Consider the following 10,414-nt stretch of genomic DNA (forward strand, 5'->3'; position numbering starts at 1 on the left):
TGTAATATCCCAGGTATTGGGGTTACAAAAATAGAGTAAACAGATGTGTGCATTCATAGAAAATTTGGGAAATTTTCGCGCTTTAAAGTAAAACAGCCACAGTAACTGAAGTTTCACTTGACCTTGGTGGAATTGAAGTAGCTCATCAAGTCAAGCGCTATAAACCTCAATGTGACTTTACTAAAACCTTGTTTTGGGTAGAGATGATTTGATCTAAGGGGTTAGATCAAATGGAACTAATAATTAACACAACAACACCTTACTCAATGATCAACTGCTTGATCTTATTAAACATCACAATATGATATTCCTTGCCATAACCTATGAACATCCATGTAATTGGAAATCAAGTAACAATAATTGGAGAAAACTATTCTTCACCTATCTTCCCCATGTCTTAAACTAATCCATGCACTTATCATAAACCATATGATATTCATTCTACCTTAATCTTGGAAACAAAACAAGGAGATCCAACTAAAGAATATAATTCTTCTCTATTCCAATTTATTATACAACAAACCTAGAGAGGTGAGAGTCCTATTTTGTTAAAGAAGCAATAATAAACCTTGAGGCAAACCATGGATATAAATATCCATATGATCACAAAATCATCTTCAAGAGGAACCCTAGAGTATTATTCAAGACATTCCCAAATGAGAGAGACCATTCATACTAAATCTAGCTTTAACTATTTAAGAATAAAGGACAACCATTGAACTCTAGTATTAGGAGTACACCATAACCTAGAATAATTCATTCTTTTATAAGAGAGCTCAAGCTATGGTGTTACACTCAAGTTAGTTGAGGCAACACTTGAGTTTGAGGGAAAGAACTATCTATATACCCAGATGATAATATCAACATTATTTAAGTGGAACCCTAACAGAATATCTCAGGCATTCTCCTGGGATATAACCTATAGAGACAACCATAGCCATATTCACCCAAGAAACTATAAGGGAGATATTATGCTTAGTTGATCAAGGCAACACTTGATCATAGAAGTGAAGACCATTCCATTAGAAATACTTTAGGAAGCCAAGCCTTGAACACTATAAATTGAGTGATGATCATAAACCCTAAGAACTTGAGGTAAAGATATTAAAAACAAGTTGATCATGCCTAATCCATGATCATGCTCTTGAGGTATGTGAGGATAAGTTAAACCCTACTAGAATAAGAAGATCTCATCCTCACATGAAATTATAGGAAGATCAATAATAAGCAATCCTAGGCTTAGATCCCAACCTTAACTTGTGAATCACTTGGTGATCATAAGTAGAATCCTACCACATTTACATTCCACCTATTCTTCACTTAAGAACCACAAGAAAACCTTTAGAGACAACTCTATACTTTATATGGTGAGAAACCATCAATCCATTTGAGCAAAGTTAACTATAAAAAGGACTATAACCAATGTAGTTACTTTAAATGATAAATTGGGAATAATAATAGAAGTTAATTGGTAGAAGATAAAACCAATTCTCAAATCCTTAGTAATTAGAGAAGCACATAAGGTATTAAGCAAGTAACCCTTATCATAGTTAGGGGAGATTAAACCCTAGCACATGCAATATGGTGTCATCCCATCTCTACAACCCAGAATTAAATCTCAACCCTAGTTTGTGTATCACCTGGGTGATCACAAATAAAACCTAAACCACAATTAAGATTCAAACCATGTGTCATTAGGTAAATAGCATTGGAACCCTAGATTTGCACATCAAATAAATCTTATGCTTCAATTCTTGAACATAAGCAAAATCTTGTGCTACACTTTATAATTGGAACCATATGTATGGTGATCAACCACTTAACCTATTAGCCAAGATCAAATCATGATGAGAGTAGAATTACTCTAAGTATTTCAAGGTACTAGTAAAATCCAATAATAGTGCTAACCTTGAAATAGGGCTATAATTAAACCTACAAGATCTTAACAAACCAGTATTCACATAAGATCATGTGCAAGTGACCAATTCCCCAAATGGAAGTCAAGTCCTAATACAACCTCTGAAATACTTCAAGTTGAAAGTATCAACTCCAATATTTCCAAACAGATTTGATTCACAAGATAAATGGAGATTAAAATGAGAGCATGAATCATGCTTAATTAAAATTTGCAATAAAGGTTCACATATATTAAATGCTCATTCAAAAACAATCCAGTATTACAATGATCCTTTATTTAGTCCTAATGAAATTCAAATTATCAAATACCTGCAACACAGAAAAGAATTCAAATCTGAATTCAAAATTGAATTATAAAACAGAAAATGAAAACAGAAAAAGGAAAGAGAGAAGAAAAACCTACCTGGACCTTACCTGCCGTCGCAGCCCACGAGCAGCCCAGCACCACAGTCCACCACCAGCCCAGCAGCCTCAAGTCCAGCACAGCCCATCGCGGCCCGAATACCCCTTCGCTGTGGATAAAGACGAGACGAAGGTCATCGTCTTCGTCTTCTCCACTGCGCGCTCAGGAGGTCGACACCGCGATGAGAAGGGACACGTCTCGCGGTCGCCGCCGCCGACGCTGACCGCCAGCACACGCCGAAGCCCGTATAAAAGGCGCAGAAGCTTTCCATTTCTCTCCCTTCGTCTCAAACGACCAGAATCTTGAAACCCTAGCTCGCCGGCCATCCTATCGCGCCGCCGATTGGGGCCGCCCGAAGCTCAATGGTGAAGTCCTGGAGGTGCGCCTCGACTTCTACTCCATCTGGGAGGAAGATAGCGTCCAGGGAAGCCTCCGTTCCGGCGAATTTGGCCATCTTCTCCGACTACCGCCGCCGCGGTCATGGACGATATCGTCGCCGTCCGGCCATCTCTGCCTCGTCTGAGCCCTCCTACGCGTTCATGGTGAGCTCCTGCACCTCGTAGACCACTTCGCACCCTCCCTAGCTCTCTATACCGCACCATCGTCGTGGACCTGCGAGCTCCGCCGCTCGGCCTTGCCGTCGGGCAAGCGCCGGTGACCAATATCGGGCGGCGCCACCACCGTTAGCATCCCCGTGTCGCGTAGAGCAGCAAGAGCATCACCGCGCGCCCGTAAATCGCCTAGAGCCTCGCCGCCGTCGTGAATTCCCGCCGGCAGTGAGCTCCCAGGCCAGATTTTCTATTTTGACCCCGGTCAATGACACCGTGGCGGCTGACGTGGCCATAGGCCCACTGGTCAGTGGCCACGGGTAGCATCAGCTTGGTGTATTTAGCAGTTTCTTTTGTTTTAACCCCAAATCAATAAAACCTGAAACTTCAAATAAATGTAGAAAATCCAATATAGCTCAGAAAAATAAATATAAGATATCAAAATTCTTATAAAGATAAACCCTATCCAATAGAAATATAAAATGAAAATTTTATTTTCAATAAAAATTCACTTATTTAATACTTATTAAATTAAGCCTTTAATTTTAATTCTAAATTCAAGTAAAATTCAAATAATTAGTAAAAAATTCCAAACTAAATAAAAACCAGTAAATAAATAAAGAAAACATTAAAACTAACTTTCTTTATTTGTTATTTTGTTAAATCATTATTAGGGAATTTAAACCCTAATTGTCCTAGTTATTAATTGTTCTAAAATAGAAAAAAATGCCAAATCCAATATTATTTTTGTTTCAAAATTATTAATAACTTTAATTTTGCAAACAAGTTATTACTTCAAGAATTATAGGGTAACAAGAAAACCCTAGTTCCATATGGTAGAAAACTAGGAACTCATCATTTCATGTGTAATCCTAAAACCCTAATGCCATTTAGAACCTAGTTCCATTATTACATGTGAACCTTAATTTAATTCTAACCTAAACCCTAGGTTAGAATATGTGATCATATTACTCCATTACCATAGAGCCATAATTAGCAACTAAAAACATATCTATGTCCACATAAAATGTAGAACCCTATCACTAGCAAATTAGTATTCCAAGTATGCATACCAATAAACCAAGGTGATCAACTTGGATCAACCAAGTCTAAAACTTAGCTTCTATTACCAAAACCATCATCCTCAACTATCCATGCTTAGCATCACACAATTGTGATGAACTCCAATAGCAACCATACCAATATTGTGCATCCTATTCCATACACACTAAACCCTATTAGTGTGAGATAATTATCAAACATCCTATTTAGGAACCAACCAATCTTTACTTAGGAAATTAAATAGCAAACCTAAACAACCTCACCCTAATTGATATACTTCTTATTATTTAAGAAGTATGTTCTTCAAAAGTTATTCTTTTGAAGAAAATAGAGAGTATCCTCAATCCTACCTAACAGGACCTATAAACCCTAGCTAGCCATCACCAGCAAGGTATACCAACCTTGATAGCAACTATTTATAATAAATTGCTCAAGATGCTTAGGCTTAACTCAATCCTACAAGTTCTAGCTATTGATGAATCCAACCTGGTTGGGATCCATCAAATCCTCAACCTAGAAACTAGTTGGAACCCATAGTAAACCATAGAACCCACAACCCTAATTACTATACTTGTTCTTTATTAAAGAACATGTTCTTCAAAAGTTATTCTTTTGAAGTATATGATAATTAATCATTAAACCTGACACATAGTGCTAAAACCAACCACTATTCATTACATGTCAGGATTATACCATATGTTATTGTTATGTGCTATTAGTGTTATTATTATGATATATTACAACACCTGTTTATAATACCAAGCAACCAATCCTTAATAAGAACCTTGTGTGTAAATCACACTAAAAGTGCAACGCACCCTAAACTAATCATTACCACTCACTAATCCTAAATGATCGGGGTTATGTCACGTTTATAGCAATTGCATCTCATGCTTATGCATTATTGCATCCTTGCCAATCTTTTAAACATCGTCCTTACCGAACGATGATGCTATTTCAGAATCTGGAGTTATTGCGTATCGAAGACCTTGCCTGCATTATCTTGCAGTCAAGAAAGGCAAGTTCATCACTTGCTCATGTCATTTGAGTATCTTTATCAAATTACTTGCAAAGTACTATGATTATCACTATTGCATAAAAACCAAAACCACTATTTTCATAACTATGAATAGGACTATGTGGTGGGCAATGGAACCATGGATTGTGTTGATATGGTGGAGGTTCCATTGCAAGGGTTTATATCCATCTAGGATTAAACAACAAATGTCGTCCAGTGATTCTTGTGCCGTAATACCCGTGTTAACCATAAGATCTGGAGTGGGACAGAGTAGTCAAAAGTGTTTCCACCTCTCGTTCATCAACGGATGCGCTTTACCGTAGACACTTGTATCCGTCGGGGCAAGCGGTTGGCTGGGAAGCCTTAAGTCCCCACGGCATAGTCCGTAGACACTTGTCGCTCGAAGAGCAAGCGGTTGGCTGGGGAAGCCTTAAGTCCCCACGGTATTGCGGTCTATGATGGGTTGCGGCTACCGGCGAAGGAGTTTGGTTCGATCCCGGATCGTCGTCGTGGTCGGGGTCCACCCCGAAATCTATGGGAATAATGGGACCGGCGAGGACCCAGGGTCGGGGCATGCAACAAAGGGTGGGTGTTCGAGGTAGCGGAGGAACATGATTGGCTAGACCTTATACCGGGCCTCACACCAAAGGAAGTGTGGACGGGTCTCCCCCGGTTGGCACCAAGGTTAAGATCTTTTATGGGTAAAGCAACACACCTCTGCAGAGTGTAATGAACCGTGATCTGTCACTCCCTGTTCCGGGATATGGAACTGCGAACGCGGCCGGAAAGGAGCTCCATGAAGTTCTAGTAAACCGGTGAAGGCTGACGGACATAGTTCTTCTGAATAAAAGCAACTTTTTGAAGAAATGGTTATGAAAACTTGCATTGGTATTAGACTTTCTGGTCTAATGCTGTAGCTAGTGCATTAAACACCTCTTTCCTATAATGAACTTGTTGAGTACGCTCGTACTCATCCCACTCTTAAATCCCCTGCTTAGATATGGAGGCATCGAAGGAGGATCTACAGTGCAACTCGAAGACCGAGAAGTCAACAACTACTTCAAGAGACAGGACCCTGTCAGAGGAGTCAAATACCACATCCAGCAAGGAGAAAACCTGGTTTAGCCATAGAAGAGAACTAGTTTCCTAAACCTAGCTCCTACTTAGCTAGAATCTATTCTTAGCCTCTTTAGCTAGTTAAATACTCTACAAATAGAGTTCGTGATAAGTCTAGACTACGAGTCGTTCTTCTGGAGTTTATTTGCAATTTACCTCATTGTAAAGTAGGAGGCTGTGATGATCTTATGTAACAGAGTCAAGGTTGTAATTCTATAGACATGCCTTGGACCCGCATATGTTTCTGTTGTACCACTCTGAGCGATATAATACTAGTGGAACGGTGTTTCATTGGTGTTATATCAGACTTGCATACTACACCATGCAGTGGTATGTCGGGTCACCACAATTTAACTCTTCCTAATGAAGGGGGAGGCGGGAGCCTATATAGGAAGCCACTAAGGAGGGGTAGTTTAGGAATACAAAGAGCATAGTGGGAGGTTACATGGACTGAGGCCAAGTGTTGGATGGGCAGGGGGATTATCCGGCCTTAGTGGGGGTGGATAATCCGGCCTAGCAGTCGTGCTTCTTGCGTATTCTCTTCTTGGTGACCTCGGACGCCTCTTCTTCCTTCTTCTCTTTCATACCTCCGTGACCTCGGTCTTGAGTGTGGTTCTTGTCGTTGACGTACATGATGCAGCAAATACCGTAGATCGGGCTGTATCATCTCCCCCCCACTTGAAAAAGAGGCATCCTCGATGAAGACTCATCATGAATCTGTAGAGGAGGTAGATGACACAAATGCTTGAATGTCCCTTCACTAGTCAGGAACTGTGGTGACCCGGCATACCACTGCATGGTGTAGTATGCAAGTCTGATATAACACCAATGAAACACCGTTCCACTAGTATTATATCGCTCAGAGTGGTACAACAGAAACATATGCGGGTCCAAGGTATGTCTATAGAATTACAACATTGACTCTATTACATAAGATCAGCACAGACCTCCTACTTTACAATGAGGTAAAACTGCAGATAACTCCGAGAAGAACGACTCGTAGTCTAGTCTTATCACGAACTCTCTTTGTAGAGTATTTCACTAACTACGAGAGGCTAAGAATAGACTCTAGCTAAATAGGAGCTAGGTTTAGGAAGCTAGTTCCCTTCTATGGCTAAACTAGGTTTTCTCCTTGTTGGATGTGGTATCCGGCTCCTCCGACGAGGTCCTGTCTCATGAAGTAGTTGTTGACTCCTCGGCCTTCGAGTTGCATCGTAGATCCTCCTTCGATGCCTCCATATCTAAGCAGGGGATTTAAGAGTGGGATGAGTACGAGCGTACTCAACAAGTTCATTATAGGAAAGAGGTGTTTAATGCACTAGCTACGGCATTAGACCGTAAAGTCTAATACCAATGCAAGTTTTCATAACCATTTCTTCAAAAGGTTGCTTTTATTCGGAAGAACTATGTCCGTCGGCCTTCACCGGTTTACTAGAACTTCATGGAGCTCCTTTCCGGCCGCGTTCGCAGTTCCATATCCCGGAACAGGGAGTGACAGGTCACGATTCATTACACTCTGCAGAGGTGTGTTGCTTTACCCATAAGAGATCTTAACCTTGGTGCCAACCGGGCATATTCCCCGTCCACACTTCCTTCGGTGTGAGGCCCGGTATAAGGTCATAGCCAATCATGTTCCTCCGCTACCTCGCACACCCACCCTTTGTTGCATACCCCGACCCTGGGTCCTCGTCGGTCCTCTTATACCAATTAAGGATGGACCCCGACCACGACAACAGTTTGGGACTCGTTAACCAAACTCCTTCGCCGGTAGCTGCAACCCATCATAGACCACTTACCGTGGGGAATTAGAATGGGATCCCCACCCCACCTCTTGCCCAACCTGGGTCAAGTGTCTACGGTAAGCGCATCCGTTGATGTACGAGAGGTGGGAACACTTTTGACTACTCCGTCCCACTCCAGATCTTATGGTTAACACGGGTATTACGGCACAATAATCACTGGCGACATTTGTTGTTTAATCCTAGATGGATATTAACCCTTGCAATGGAACCTCCACCATATCAACACAATCCATGGTTCCATTGCCCACCACATAGTCATATTCATAGTTATGAAAGTAGTGGTTTTGGTTTTTATGCAATAGTGATAATCATAATACTTTGCAAGTAATTTGATAGAAATACTCGAATGACATGAGCAAGTGATGAACTTGCCTTTCTTGACTGCAAGATTATGCAGTCAAGGTCTTCGATACTGATGGCGTGTATTTCAAATGTTCGTTGGGCAACCCCAAGAGGAAGGTATGATGCGCACAGCAGCAAGTTTTCCCTCAGAAAGAAACCAAGGTTTATCGAACCAGGAGGAGCCAAGAAGCACGTTGAAGGTTGATGGCGGCGGGACGTAGTGCGGCGCAACACCAGAGATTCCGGCGCCAACGTGGAACCTGCACAACACAACCAAAGTACTTTGCCCCAACGAAACAGTGAGTTTGTCAATCTCACCGGCTTGCTGTAACAAAGGATTAACCGTATTGTGTGGAAGATGATTGTTTGCAGAGAAAACAAGTAAAAACAAGTATTGCAAGCAGATTTGTATTTCAAGTATTAAAGAATGGACCGGGGTCCACAGTTCACTAGAGGTGTCTCTCCCATAAGATAAAAGCATGTTGGGTGAACAAATTACAGTCGGGCAATTGACAAATAGAGAGGGCATAACAATGCACATACATGACATGATAAGTATAGTGAGATTTAATTGGGCATTACGACAAAGTACATAGACCGCCATCCAATCGCATCTATGCCTAAAAAGTCCACCTTCGAAGTTATCGTCCGAACCCCTCCAGTATTAAGTTGCTAGCAACGGACAATTGCATTAAGTATGGTGCGTAATGTAATCAACAACTACATCCTCGGACATAGCGCCAATGTTTTATCCCTAGTGGCAACGACACAACACAACCTTAGAACTTTCACGTCACTCGTCCCGGTGTCAATGCGGGCATGAACCCACTATCGAGCATAAGTACTCCCTCTTGGAGTTAAAAGTAAAAACTTGGCCGAGCCTCTACTAGAAACGGAGAGCATGCAAGATCATAAACAACACATGTATAATAACTTGATAATTAACATGACATGGTATTCTCTATCCATCGGATCCCGACAAACACAACATATAGAATTACAGATAGATGATCTTGATCATGTTAGGCAGCTCACAAGATCCAACAATGAAGCACAATGAGGAGAAGACAACCATCTAGCTACTGCTATGGACCCATAGTCCAGGGGTGAACTACTCACTCATCACTCCGGAGACGACCATGGCGGTGTAGAGTCCTCCGGGAGATGAATCCCCTCTCCGGCAGGGTGCCGGAGGAGATCTCCAGAATCCCCGAGATGGGATCGGCGGCGATGGCGTCTCAGTAAGGTTTTCCGTATCGTGGTTTTTCGCCTCAGGGGTTTCGCGACGGAGGCTTTAAGTAGGCGGAAGGGCAGGTCAGGGGCGTCACGAGGGGCCCACACTATAGGTCGGCGCGGCCGGGGCTTGGGCCGCGCCGCCCTATAGCTTGGCCACCTCGTGGCCCCACTTCGTGTGTTCTTCGGTCTTCCGGAAGCTCCGTGGAAAAATAGGGCCCCGGGTCTTCGTTTCGTCCAATTCGAGAATATTTCGTTACTAGGATTTCTGAAACCAAAAACAGCGAGAAAACAGGAACCGGCACTTCGGCATCTTGTTAATAGGTTAGTTCCAGAAAATGCACGAATATGACATAAAGTGTGCATAAAACATGTAGGTATCATCAATAATATGGCATAGAACATAAGAAATTATCGATACGTTGGAGACGTATCAAGCATCCCCAAGCTTAGTTCTGCTCGTCCCGAGCAGGTAAAACGATAACAAAGATAATTTCGAAGTGATATGCCATCATAACCTTGATCATACTATTTGTAAACATATGTAGTGGATGCAGCGATCAAAACAATGGTGATGACATGAGTAAACAGGTGAATCATATAGCAAAGACTTTTCATGAATAGTACTTCAAGACAAGTATTAATAAGTCTTGCATAAGAGTTAACTCATAAAGCAATAAATCAAAGTAAAGGTATTGAAGCAACACAAAGGAAGATTAAGTTTCAGCGGTTGCTTTCAACTTGTAACATGTATATCTCATGGATAATAGTCAACATAGAGTAATATAACAAGTACAATATGCAAGTATGTAGGAATCAATGCACGGTTCACACAACTGTTTGCTTCTTGAGGTGGAGAGAAATAGGTGAACTGACTCAACATAAAAGTAAAGAGAATGGTCCTTCAAAGAGGAAAGCATCGATTGCTATATTTGTGCTAGAGCTTTTATTTTGAAAACATGAAACAATTTTG

This window comes from Lolium rigidum, chromosome 3 (assembly GCF_022539505.1).
Source record: "Lolium rigidum isolate FL_2022 chromosome 3, APGP_CSIRO_Lrig_0.1, whole genome shotgun sequence".
Classification (NCBI taxonomy): domain Eukaryota; kingdom Viridiplantae; phylum Streptophyta; class Magnoliopsida; order Poales; family Poaceae; genus Lolium; species Lolium rigidum.